Source organism: Montipora capricornis, chromosome 1 (genome assembly GCF_036669925.1).
Source record: "Montipora capricornis isolate CH-2021 chromosome 1, ASM3666992v2, whole genome shotgun sequence".
NCBI lineage: Eukaryota > Metazoa > Cnidaria > Anthozoa > Scleractinia > Acroporidae > Montipora > Montipora capricornis.
This window is the reverse complement of record NC_090883.1, coordinates 46,536,733-46,550,109: the sequence shown is the minus strand read 5'-3', so window position 1 is coordinate 46,550,109 and position 13,377 is coordinate 46,536,733.

Sequence of the window (13,377 nt, the reverse complement as noted above, 5' to 3'; positions counted from 1 at the left end):
AAAAAAATTCCAAACTATAGATCATCCCTTATTTTGTGTTGTAATAGAGGAGCTACGAGTAGTCAAGGGGTTAGTCGCGTATGGTTTAGGGGCCGATTAATCTCTCCCTCCTAGGATCGAAAGTAGCACGGGGCCCCGCAAAGAGTTTTTTTTTTTTTTTCGCTTGTGCACAAAGGTCACAAATACGCATGCGTTCTGTACGTACACACGTGTGATAGGTAAATGCGCTTACCACATGGTGAAAGGAGTGTACAAATGTCCCAAATACGCATGCGTTCTGTACGTACACTCGTGTGATAGGTAAATGCGCTTACCACATGGCGAAATGTGTGTACAAATGTTACAAATACGCATGCGTTCTATACGTACACTCGTGTGATAGGTAAATGCGCTTACCATATGGCGAAATGTGTGTACAAATGTTACAAATACGCATGCGCTCTGAACGCACGCTCGTTTGATAGGTAAATGTGCTTACCACATGGCAAAATGCAAGAAAAAAATTCCAAACTATAGATCATCCCTTATTTTATGTGTTGTAATAGAGGAGCTACGAGTAGTCAAGGGGTTAGTCGCGTATGGTTTAGGGGCCGATTAATCTCTCCCTCCTAGGATCGAAAGTAGCACGGGGCCCCGAAAAGAATTTTTTTTTTTTTTTCTTTTTTGCTTGTGTACAAATGTCACAAATACGCATGCGTTCTGTACGTACACACGTGTGATAGGTAAATGCGCTTACCACATGGTGAAAGGAGTGTACAAATGTCCCAAATACGCATGCGTTCTGTACGTACACTCGTGTGATAGGTAAATGCGCTTACCACATGGCGAAATGTGTGTACAAATGTTACAAATACGCATGCGTTCTATACGTACACTCGTGTGATAGGTAAATGCGCTTACCATATGGCGAAATGTGTGTACAAATGTTACAAATACGCATGCGCTCTGAACGCACGCTCGTTTGATAGGTAAATGTGCTTACCACATGGCAAAATGCAAGAAAAAAATTCCAAACTATAGATCATCCCTTATTTTATGTGTTGTAATAGAGGAGCTACGAGTAGTCAAGGGGTTAGTCGCGTATGGTTTAGGGGCCGATTAATCTCTCCCTCCTAGGATCGAAAGTAGCACGGGGCCCCGAAAAGAATTTTTTTTTTTTTTTCGCTTGTGCACAAAAGTCACAAATACGCATGCGTTCTGTACGTACACACGTGTGATAGGTAAATGCGCTTACCACATGGTGAAAGGAGTGTACAAATGTCCCAAATACGCATGCGTTCTGTACGTACACTCGTGTGATAGGTAAATGCGCTTACCACATGGCGAAATGTGTGTACAAATGTTACAAATACGCATGCGTTCTATACGTACACTCGTGTGATAGGTAAATGCGCTTACCATATGGCGAAATGTGTGTACAAATGTTACAAATACGCATGCGCTCTGAACGCACGCTCGTTTGATAGGTAAATGTGCTTACCACATGGCGAAATGCAAGAAAAAAATTCCAAACTATAGATCATCCCTTATTTTATGTGTTGTAATAGAGGAGCTACGAGTAGTCAAGGGGTTAGTCGCGTATGGTTTAGGGGCCGATTAATCTCTCCCTCCTAGGATCGAAAGTAGCACGGGGCCCCGAAAAGAATTTTTTTTTTTTTTTCGCTTGTGCACAAAAGTCACAAATACGCATGCGTTCTGTACGTACACACGTGTGATAGGTAAATGCGCTTACCACATGGTGAAAGGAGTGTACAAATGTCCCAAATACGCATGCGTTCTGTACGTACACTCGTGTGATAGGTAAATGCGCTTACCACATGGCGAAATGTGTGTACAAATGTTACAAATACGCATGCGTTCTATACGTACACTCGTGTGATAGGTAAATGCGCTTACCATATGGCGAAATGTGTGTACAAATGTTACAAATACGCATGCGCTCTGAACGCACGCTCGTTTGATAGGTAAATGTGCTTACCACATGGCAAAATGCAAGAAAAAAATTCCAAACTATAGATCATCCCTTATTTTATGTGTTGTAATAGAGGAGCTACGAGTAGTCAAGGGGTTAGTCGCGTATGGTTTAGGGGCCGATTAATCTCTCCCTCCTAGGATCGAAAGTAGCACGGGGCCCCGAAAAGAATTTTTTTTTTTTTTTCGCTTGTGCACAAAAGTCACAAATACGCATGCGTTCTGTACGTACACACGTGTGATAGGTAAATGCGCTTACCACATGGTGAAAGGAGTGTACAAATGTCCCAAATACGCATGCGTTCTGTACGTACACTCGTGTGATAGGTAAATGCGCTTACCACATGGCGAAATGTGTGTACAAATGTTACAAATACGCATGCGTTCTATACGTACACTCGTGTGATAGGTAAATGCGCTTACCATATGGCGAAATGTGTGTACAAATGTTACAAATACGCATGCGCTCTGAACGCACGCTCGTTTGATAGGTAAATGTGCTTACCACATGGCAAAATGCAAGAAAAAAATTCCAAACTATAGATCATCCCTTATTTTATGTGTTGTAATAGAGGAGCTACGAGTAGTCAAGGGGTTAGTCGCGTATGGTTTAGGGGCCGATTAATCTCTCCCTCCTAGGATCGAAAGTAGCACGGGGCCCCGAAAAGAATTTTTTTTTTTTTTTCGCTTGTGCACAAAAGTCACAAATACGCATGCGTTCTGTACGTACACACGTGTGATAGGTAAATGCGCTTACCACATGGTGAAAGGAGTGTACAAATGTCCCAAATACGCATGCGTTCTGTACGTACACTCGTGTGATAGGTAAATGCGCTTACCACATGGCGAAATGTGTGTACAAATGTTACAAATACGCATGCGTTCTATACGTACACTCGTGTGATAGGTAAATGCGCTTACCATATGGCGAAATGTGTGTACAAATGTTACAAATACGCATGCGCTCTGAACGCACGCTCGTTTGATAGGTAAATGTGCTTACCACATGGCAAAATGCAAGAAAAAAATTCCAAACTATAGATCATCCCTTATTTTATGTGTTGTAATAGAGGAGCTACGAGTAGTCAAGGGGTTAGTCGCGTATGGTTTAGGGGCCGATTAATCTCTCCCTCCTAGGATCGAAAGTAGCACGGGGCCCCGAAAAGATTTTTTTTTTTTTTTTCGCTTGTGCACAAAAGTCACAAATACGCATGCGTTCTGTACGTACACACGTGTGATAGGTAAATGCGCTTACCACATGGTGAAAGGAGTGTACAAATGTCCCAAATACGCATGCGTTCTGTACGTACACTCGTGTGATAGGTAAATGCGCTTACCACATGGCGAAATGTGTGTACAAATGTTACAAATACGCATGCGTTCTATACGTACACTCGTGTGATAGGTAAATGCGCTTACCATATGGCGAAATGTGTGTACAAATGTTACAAATACGCATGCGCTCTGAACGCACGCTCGTTTGATAGGTAAATGTGCTTACCACATGGCGAAATGCAAGAAAAAAATTCCAAACTCTAGATCACCCCTTATTTTATGTGTTGTAATAGAGGAGCTACGAGTAGTCAAGGGGTTAGTCGCGTATGGTTTAGGGGCCGATTAATCTCTCCCTCCTAGGATCGAAAGTAGCACGGGGCCCCGAAAAGAATTTTTTTTTTTTTTCGCTTGTGCACAAAAGTCACAAATACGCATGCGTTCTGTACGTACACACGTGTGATAGGTAAATGCGCTTACCACATGGTGAAAGGAGTGTACAAATGTCCCAAATACGCATGCGTTCTGTACGTACACTCGTGTGATAGGTAAATGCGCTTACCACATGGCGAAATGTGTGTACAAATGTTACAAATACGCATGCGTTCTATACGTACACTCGTGTGATAGGTAAATGCGCTTACCATATGGCGAAATGTGTGTACAAATGTTACAAATACGCATGCGCTCTGAACGCACGCTCGTTTGATAGGTAAATGTGCTTACCACATGGCAAAATGCAAGAAAAAAATTCCAAACTATAGATCATCCCTTATTTTATGTGTTGTAATAGAGGAGCTACGAGTAGTCAAGGGGTTAGTCGCGTATGGTTTAGGGGCCGATTAATCTCTCCCTCCTAGGATCGAAAGTAGCACGGGGCCCCGAAAAGAATTTTTTTTTTTTTTTCGCTTGTGCACAAAAGTCACAAATACGCATGCGTTCTGTACGTACACACGTGTGATAGGTAAATGCGCTTACCACATGGTGAAAGGAGTGTACAAATGTCCCAAATACGCATGCGTTCTGTACGTACACTCGTGTGATAGGTAAATGCGCTTACCACATGGCGAAATGTGTGTACAAATGTTACAAATACGCATGCGTTCTATACGTACACTCGTGTGATAGGTAAATGCGCTTACCATATGGCGAAATGTGTGTACAAATGTTACAAATACGCATGCGCTCTGAACGCACGCTCGTTTGATAGGTAAATGTGCTTACCACATGGCGAAATGCAAGAAAAAAATTCCAAACTATAGATCATCCCTTATTTTATGTGTTGTAATAGAGGAGCTACGAGTAGTCAAGGGGTTAGTCGCGTATGGTTTAGGGGCCGATTAATCTCTCCCTCCTAGGATCGAAAGTAGCACGGGGCCCCGAAAAGAATTTTTTTTTTTTTTTCGCTTGTGCACAAAAGTCACAAATACGCATGCGTTCTGTACGTACACACGTGTGATAGGTAAATGCGCTTACCACATGGTGAAAGGAGTGTACAAATGTCCCAAATACGCATGCGTTCTGTACGTACACTCGTGTGATAGGTAAATGCGCTTACCACATGGCGAAATGTGTGTACAAATGTTACAAATACGCATGCGTTCTATACGTACACTCGTGTGATAGGTAAATGCGCTTACCATATGGCGAAATGTGTGTACAAATGTTACAAATACGCATGCGCTCTGAACGCACGCTCGTTTGATAGGTAAATGTGCTTACCACATGGCAAAATGCAAGAAAAAAATTCCAAACTATAGATCATCCCTTATTTTATGTGTTGTAATAGAGGAGCTACGAGTAGTCAAGGGGTTAGTCGCGTATGGTTTAGGGGCAGATAAATCTCTCCCTCCTAGGATCGAAAGTAGCACGGGGCCCCGAAAAGAGTGTTTTTTTTTTTTTTTTTGCTTGTGCACAAAAGTCAATAATACGCCTGCGTTCTGTACGTACACACGTGTGATAGGTAAATGCGCTTACCACATGGTGAAATGAGTGTACAAATGTCCCAAATACGCATGCGTTCTGTACGTACACTCGTGTGATAGGTAAATGCGCTTACCACATGGCGAAATGTGTGTACAAATGTTACAAATACGCATGCGTTCTATACGTACACTCGTGTGATAGGTAAATGCGCTTACCATATGGCGAAATGTGTGTACAAATGTTACAAATACGCATGCGCTCTGAACGCACGCTCGTTTGATAGGTAAATGTGCTTACCACATGGCAAAATGCAAGAAAAAAATTCCAAACTATAGATCATCCCTTATTTTATGTGTTGTAATAGAGGAGCTACGAGTAGTCAAGGGGTTAGTCGCGTATGGTTTAGGGGCCGATTAATCTCTCCCTCCTAGGATCGAAAGTAGCACGGGGCCCCGAAAAGAATTTTTTTTTTTTTTTCGCTTGTGCACAAAAGTCACAAATACGCATGCGTTCTGTACGTACACACGTGTGATAGGTAAATGCGCTTACCACATGGTGAAAGGAGTGTACAAATGTCCCAAATACGCATGCGTTCTGTACGTACACTCGTGTGATAGGTAAATGCGCTTACCACATGGCGAAATGTGTGTACAAATGTTACAAATACGCATGCGTTCTATACGTACACTCGTGTGATAGGTAAATGCGCTTACCATATGGCGAAATGTGTGTACAAATGTTACAAATACGCATGCGCTCTGAACGCACGCTCGTTTGATAGGTAAATGTGCTTACCACATGGCGAAATGCAAGAAAAAAATTCCAAACTATAGATCATCCCTTATTTTATGTGTTGTAATAGAGGAGCTACGAGTAGTCAAGGGGTTTTCTTGACGTGGATCTCAGCCTACTCTTGGAAGCCTGTGGCACTTGTGGTTCAAGCTACTGTTATTGCCTTTGGATTTGCGGCACTTGTGGTTCGCCTTTGGAGTTTGTGAGGACATTTTTGGTAAGACCTTCTTTTGCTTTTTCTTTCCTTTGGCTACCCTCCCGGGGATTTATGCTCGGCTTTTGCCGTAACCCGGGGTACGCCACATCTTTTTCTGCTATCTTTTCCGCTTTTTCATTGTTTTTTTCCCTTTTTTGGGCTTCCTTTTGCCCTCTTGTCCTTTTTTCTCCTTCTTTTTTCATTTGTTTTTTCCCCAATTGGGCTTCGTGCCCTTTGGTGTTGTTTGGCCATTTGGCCTTTTGTGCATAGTTTCTTTTGTGGAAATCCCGCAAAAGGTCCTTGTATATATATATATTTTACGTGGGTGAGCCCCGCGTTTTGTAGTTGAAGTTAATATTGAAATTAGCCGTTAATTTGTTCAGCCTGAGGCTGCCTTAAATAGTAAATAGTTAAACTATAACAAAATAGTTAAAATATTATACAGTAAAGTAGTATTTAGTTAACGTTTCGTTTTTTCTCGAGCTTGTGGCTTTGTTTGTGTCCACTTGGCTTTTGGGCGAAGCTCGTTTTTTTCTTGTTTATTCTTTCCTGTTCCTGTCGTTCATTTTGAAACAAAAAAACAAAACAAAAAACAAAAAAACATTATGAGGCTGCCAAATACTCTTAATTTTGACCGGCAGAAAATTGGCCGGCAAGTTGAAGGAAGATATAATGAAGGAGGTTGTTGTCCAGTTTGGGGATGTTGACTCCATCTTGGCTGTGCAGATTGGTTATGAGATTGTTCGGGTTACTTTTTGCTCTGATGAAGCCTTTAGCAGGGCAAAGTCTATGGAAGGCGTATCTCTTTTTGGACTATGGTGTAAAATCTTGGGTGGTGGCCCTGCTACCACTTTGGTCCACGTTTTCGACTATCCCTTTGAGGAAAGCGATGTTGAAATTGAGCATGCTCTGGCTGATTTTGGTGAGGTAAAAAGGTCAGGAAGCAGACCTATCTGTCGAGTCAGCAAATTTACACTGGTACTAGGCTGGTCTCCATTGTTCTGAGGGAAACCCCTCCTAGGTCCATCTCTATTGATGGGTATCACTGTCGCATCTGGTATAGAGGGCAACCTATTGTGTGTAATCTGTGTTCTAAGCAGGGGCATGTGTCTGCCAACTGCCCGAATAAGGATAAGTGTCGCCTCTGTGGGCAGTCCGGCCATTTTGCTCGCTCCTGTCCCAATCCATGGGGCGGTTCCTCTGATGCTGATAGTGTGGGTTCGTCGGCTCTTAGTGTTTCTGACTTTCCTCATCTGACTACGGGTCCCTCTCCTGGAGGTGCCCCGGCTGGTCTTGCTGTTGTTGAAAGGCTTTCGGACGATGGGTCAAATGATGGGAACGCAGATGATGAGAACGCAGATGATGAGAACGCAGATGATGAGAACGCTGACGATACGAGCTCTCCTCTCGGGCCTAGCCCTATGGAGGATGAAGTTGTTCCTAGCGCTGTAACAAATGGCGCCGCCAGTAGTCCTGGCGTCGCTAATGAACCTTTGGTCGTTTCTGTCAGCGACAGAAGTGAAAAGGGTGGAATTGTTAAGGATATAGAAAGTACTGTAATTAAAGAGAGTAAAGTAAGTGTTAGTACTGTTGTTGAAAGTGAATTGCTTGATCATGGTAATGATCTGCAAAGTAATGTTACTGAAAATGGAAACGTTAATGTAGTTGGAAATAATGTAAGTGACAGTTTGCAAAATGGTGTTATTGAAAATGAAAGAATTCCTGATGATGATGATGATGATGATGATGATGATGATGATGATGATGACGATGATGATGATGATGATGATGATGATGATGATGATGCTGTAGTTGATAATGACTTTGACGTTAGTAATGATGCTAAGGGGATCACCAACAGAAAACGGAAACTCAGTACCGATAGTGAAGATAATATTAACGAAGGTTCCGCTAAGGTTGGTAATCTCTCTTGAGTCTGAGTCTGATGTGTCTTGTGAAGCCGGCTCTCCAACGCCCTCTCCTTCTGTGCTTGGTGGGGATGTGGTGTTGGTGGCCGAGACTGACGTTTCTCTTGATGTCTCTGCTTCTGCTGAGTCCCTTGACTCCTCTCTCCTTGAGGATGGTCAGCGGACGGATTTCTCTCCCGAGTAGTTTTTTTCTTTTTTTCCTCAGTCATGGCCAGGTTTCTAACTGTTAATGTTCGTGGTTTACGGGACGCAAATAAGCGTTCATCGTTCCTTCAGTGGCTGTCACAGTCTACGGTCGATTTTGCGTGCCTCCAAGAGACGCACGTTCCTTCAAGTGCCGAGTGCACATCTTGGTTCTCTCCTTTCGGCTTTCAGGCCGTTGCGTCGCCTGGTACAGCTTTTTCTTGTGGCTCGGTTCTCCTGTTCCGGCCCAAGTATGTCCTGCGTAAGAGCCTTTGTGACTCTTCTGGCCGCTTTGTTTTAGCGGAATTCGAACTGAACGGTATTGTTTTTCGGGTGGTTTGTCTATATGCGCCAAACCAAAACCCGGCTCGCGATGACTTTTTTCAGTTTGTCTCAGATACTGTGGATCCCGCTATCCCCACTGTTTTATGTGGAGATTTTAATGCGGTGTTTAGTCGGCCTTTGGATCGTCGTGGCCCGGTCCCCCGAAATCCAGCTCCGGACAGCTCCGGTTCCCTTCAGTCTCTTTTTAATGACTGTTGCGTCGTGGACATTTGGCGTTACTTGCATCCTAATACGGCAGCTTTTACGTGGCTGAGAAGTGATGGGACCCTTTCGTCTCGAATAGATTTGATCGGTTGTCCTATACCTTGGGTTCACTGTGTCAAGTCATGTGAAATTTTACCCTGTCCTTATTCGGACCACTCTGCTGTTCTCCTTGTCTGTCCTATTCCTACCCCTCTACCTCGGGGTCCTGGTCGTTGGAAAATGAATATATCTATCTTGAAGGAACAGGAGTTTGTTTCTTTAGTTGAGGATTTTTGGAAGTCATGGAGGCTGCGTAAACCTTCCTCTTCCCTCCATTCTTGGTGGGACAGGGGTAAGGAACATATTAAGAGCATTGCCATCCGTTTTTGTTTGGGTAAGCAGGCTGAACGAAAGACCTCCCGTTCCGTGTACACTTCCCTTGCTTGCCACCTGAAGTCGCATATTGATGCCGGTAGGATTTCCTTTCTGGACGTTTACGAGAAGGTGCTAAAAAAGATCTCGGAGTTGGACAGTTTTGAGGCTGAGGGGGCCCGAATCCGTTCCAGGGTGCGCTGGGCGGAGGAGGGTGAGATGTCTTCGAAGTATTTCCTGCGTCTTGAGAAGAAGCGTGGCACCTCGGACTGGATTACCGCCATGCGGCGCTCTGATGGTTCCCTTGCCACGGATATTTCGTCCATCTGTTCTTCGTGGGTAGATTTCTACTCATCTCTGTTTTCTGCTGGTAGTATTGATCTCTCTGTGCAGGATGATCTCTTGAACAGTCTGTCCTCTCGTCTTCCCCCAGCGGCCTGCGACTCTTGTGAGGGTCCTTTGACTGTGGGTGAGGTTTTTCAGGCTTTGGATGGTATGGCTGACGTCAAGTCACCGGGATCAGATGGGCTCCCGAAGGAGTTTTATCGTACTTTCTGGGGAATCCTGGGCGCTGATCTTGTGGATGTGCTCAATGATTCTTTTGCGTCTGGGTCTCTTCCGTTTTCTCTCCGAGGTGCCCTAATTTGTCTTATCTTCAAGAAGGGTGACCGTTTAGATCATAAAAACTGGCGCCCGATTAGTCTATTAAATGTTGACTACAAGCTGTGTGCCAGGGCTCTGGCTGGGCGTCTTTTAAAAGTGCTCCATCTGGTGATTGGCCCGGATCAAACCTGTGGCGTCCGTGGACGCTACATTGGTGAGAATGTGGCTTTCCTAAGAGATCTGGTGGAATTTACTTCCGAGACTAAGACACCTGCCGCCATCCTGTCTTTGGACCAAGAGAAAGCTTTTGACAGGGTGGACTGGGCTTTCCTTTTCCGCACTCTTTCCCGTTTTGGCTTTGGTCCGACGTTTATTTCGTGGGTTCGTCTCTTGTACACGGATGTCAGAAGCACGGTTCTCCTAAATGGTTATTCGTCAGATTTCTTTCGACCTTCCCGCGGCGTCCGTCAGGGCTGCCCGCTCTCCCCTCTTCTCTACGTCATCTCTATCGAAGTGCTGGCTGTTAACCTTCGGGCCCACCCTGACATTGTGGGGCTGCGGCCGCCCGGTCTATCCACTAGTTTGCCTGTTCTTTCCTTATATGCTGATGACACTTCCGTGGTGGCTGCTTCGGACTCCGCTATCCTTGCCGTCTTTGATACCTATGGAAAGTTTGAAAAGGGAACGGGTTCCAAGCTTAATCTTGGTAAGTGCGAGGGCCTTTGGCTTGGTCCTTGGCGTTTTCGTAGTGGTTCTACTTCCGTTGACATCGCTTGGACCTCTTCAAAAATTAAAGTCCTTGGTGTTTATATTGGGCACGGCGACCTGGCTGAAGCTAACTGGCGGCCCCGGATTGACGCGGTGTCGCGTTGTCTTGATGCGTGGCGTTCCCGGGCCCTTTCCCTTTCCGGAAAGGCCCTCATCGTAAATGCCCTGGCACTCTCACGTGTTTGGTATGTGGCCTCCTTGGTCCATATGCCTCCGTGGGTGCGTACAGAGCTCAACCGTCTTGTCTTCAAGTTTCTGTGGTCTGGCAAGCCTGACCTAGTTTGTCGCAATGTAATGTTTCATCCAAAGGAGGCTGGTGGTTTTTCGGTGGTCTCCCTTGACCTCAAGATCTCCTCACTGTTGGTTCAATGGGTCCGTCGCCTTGTTGTTTGTCCAAATGGTTGGGTTTTTCTGTTGAAGTACTGGCTTCTCGACCGGCTTGGAGTTTCTCCTCTCGCTTTTCTTTCGAGCCCTTCATCTTTTCCGTCTGCCTCTTTCCCTCCCTTCTATTCTGCCCTATTTCGTTCATGGTCGGCCCTTGGTGGCTCCATGTCCCCTTCTGGTTTGGTTTTCGGTGGGTCTGTTGGTGGCCCTTTTCCTGTCCACTCGATGTCCTGCAAGTTTGTTTACTCTCTCTTCCTCAAGCTTAACCCTGCCGTGCCCAACTGCGTTTCCAAGTTTTTTCCCTTCTTTTGGTGCATTGTACTGGCCTGCCACCTGGAGTTCGTTGTTTTTTCTCCCCCTAGATCGCAAGGTGTCCGATCTTAACTGGAAGATTGCCCACGGGGTCCTATATACTGCCGAGCGCATTTCTTCATGGTGTCCCACTATCCCTTTATCCTGTTTGTTGTGTGGTTTCAGCTGGAAAGTCTCGAACACCTATTCTTCTTTTGTCCTCTTGTTCAGAGTGGGTATGCTTGGGTCCAGACTCAACTCTCCCGGGCTTCCCCTCTGGCTCCGTCTATTTCTCTTCGCCATGCCCTCTTTGGTTTTTTCGTCGGATGAGATGCGTTGCGTTCCCAGGGTATTTTGCTACCTGTTGAACGTTTGTAAATATCTGGTCTGGTCACAGCGCAATGATCACCGCTTTCGCTCAGAGCCCCCCAGTGCAGTTCACCTTATCTCTGGTATAAAGCCCCCTACGTTTTTATCTGCCTTTGTATTTTAAACGTTTTAACTCTAGCCGTCGCCGCAAATACTTCCTCCGGCAGTGGGGTGGTAACGGCGTTTTTGGACACATTTGGTCCCTCCTTCGTTTGCTCTTTCTAGTTCATTCGCTCTTGTAAATATTGATTACACTTATTATTTTCATCTCCACGTCTGTTTTTAATACTTTTTTGTTGTTTTTGCCTTTTATTAGCATGTTCGCGTTTTAGACTTTTTATCTCTGTAGGAGAGGCGGGGTTCGACTCCCCGACGAATTTGGTGTGCCGGCCCGTTTAGGGGGTGCTCCCTCTCCGGGGCGATCCCCATTTCTGTTGTTTCCATTTTCTGTTGTCAAGACTTCCGGGCATTGCACCTCGCTCGGGGGATCGCCTAAATACAAAAAAAAAAAAAACGAGTAGTCAAGGGGTTAGTCGCGTATGGTTAGGGGCCGATTAATCTCTCCCTCCTAGGATCGAAAGTAGCACGGGGCCCCGAAAAGAATTTTTTTTTTTTTTATTTTTTGCTTGTGTAAAAATGTCACAAATAAGCATGCGATCTGTACGTACACTCGTGTGATAGGTAAATGCGCTTACCACATGGTGAAAGGAGTGTACAAATGTCCCAAATACGCCTGCTTTCTGTACGTACACTCGTGTGATAGGTAAATGCGCTTACCACATGGCGAAATGTGTGTACAAATGTTACAAATACGCATGCGTTCTATACGTACACTCGTGTGATAGGTAAATGCGCTTACACTATGGCGAAATGTGTGTACAAATGTTACAAATACGCATGCGCTCTGAACGCACGCTCGTTTGATAGGTAAATGTGCTTACCTAATTGAGAAATGCAAGAATATATTCCAAACTATAGATCTTCCCTTATTTTATGTGTTGTAATAGAGGAGCTACGAGTATTCAAGGGTTAGTCGCGTATGGTTTAGGGGCCGATTAATCTCTCCCGAGTCCCCTAGGATCGAAAGTATGCACAGGGGGCCAAACCCGACACCAACAGAATTTTTTATGTTTTGAATTTTTTCTTTTTTTCGCTTGTGTGCACAAGAAGTCACAACGATACCGCATGCGTTTCTGTTACGTACACACGTGTGATAGGTAAATGCACCTTACACACACAATGGTGAAAGGAGTGTACAAATGTCCAACAAATAACTACAAGCAATGCGATTTCTGTAACGTACAACTCGTAGGTGATAACGGTAAATGGCGCTTACTCACAATGGCGAAATGTGTGTACAAATGTTACAAATACGCATGCGTTCTAATACGGGATACCCACGTCGTGTAGATAAGGAAATGCGCTTAGCCTGAATGGCGGAAATGTGTGTAACACATGTTACAAAGACTCATGCGCTCCGTCTGAACGCACGCTCGTGTTGGAAGTGTAAGTGTGCTTACCACAAACGAAATGCAAGCAGAAAAATTCCCACTAGAGATCATCCTTATGTTTATTCTGTGGTTGGTAATCAGGAGCTACTAGTATTCCAAGAAGAGGGTTAGTCGCGTAGGGTTTAGGGGGCCGATTAAGCCGCCCTCCTCTGAGCGAAAGTAGCACTGGGCCCAAAAGAATTGGTTTTTTTTGTTTCGCTTTGTGCACAAACGAGTCACAAATACGCCTGCGTTCTGTACGTACACACGTTGTGAGAGGTAAATGCGCTTACCACATGGTGAA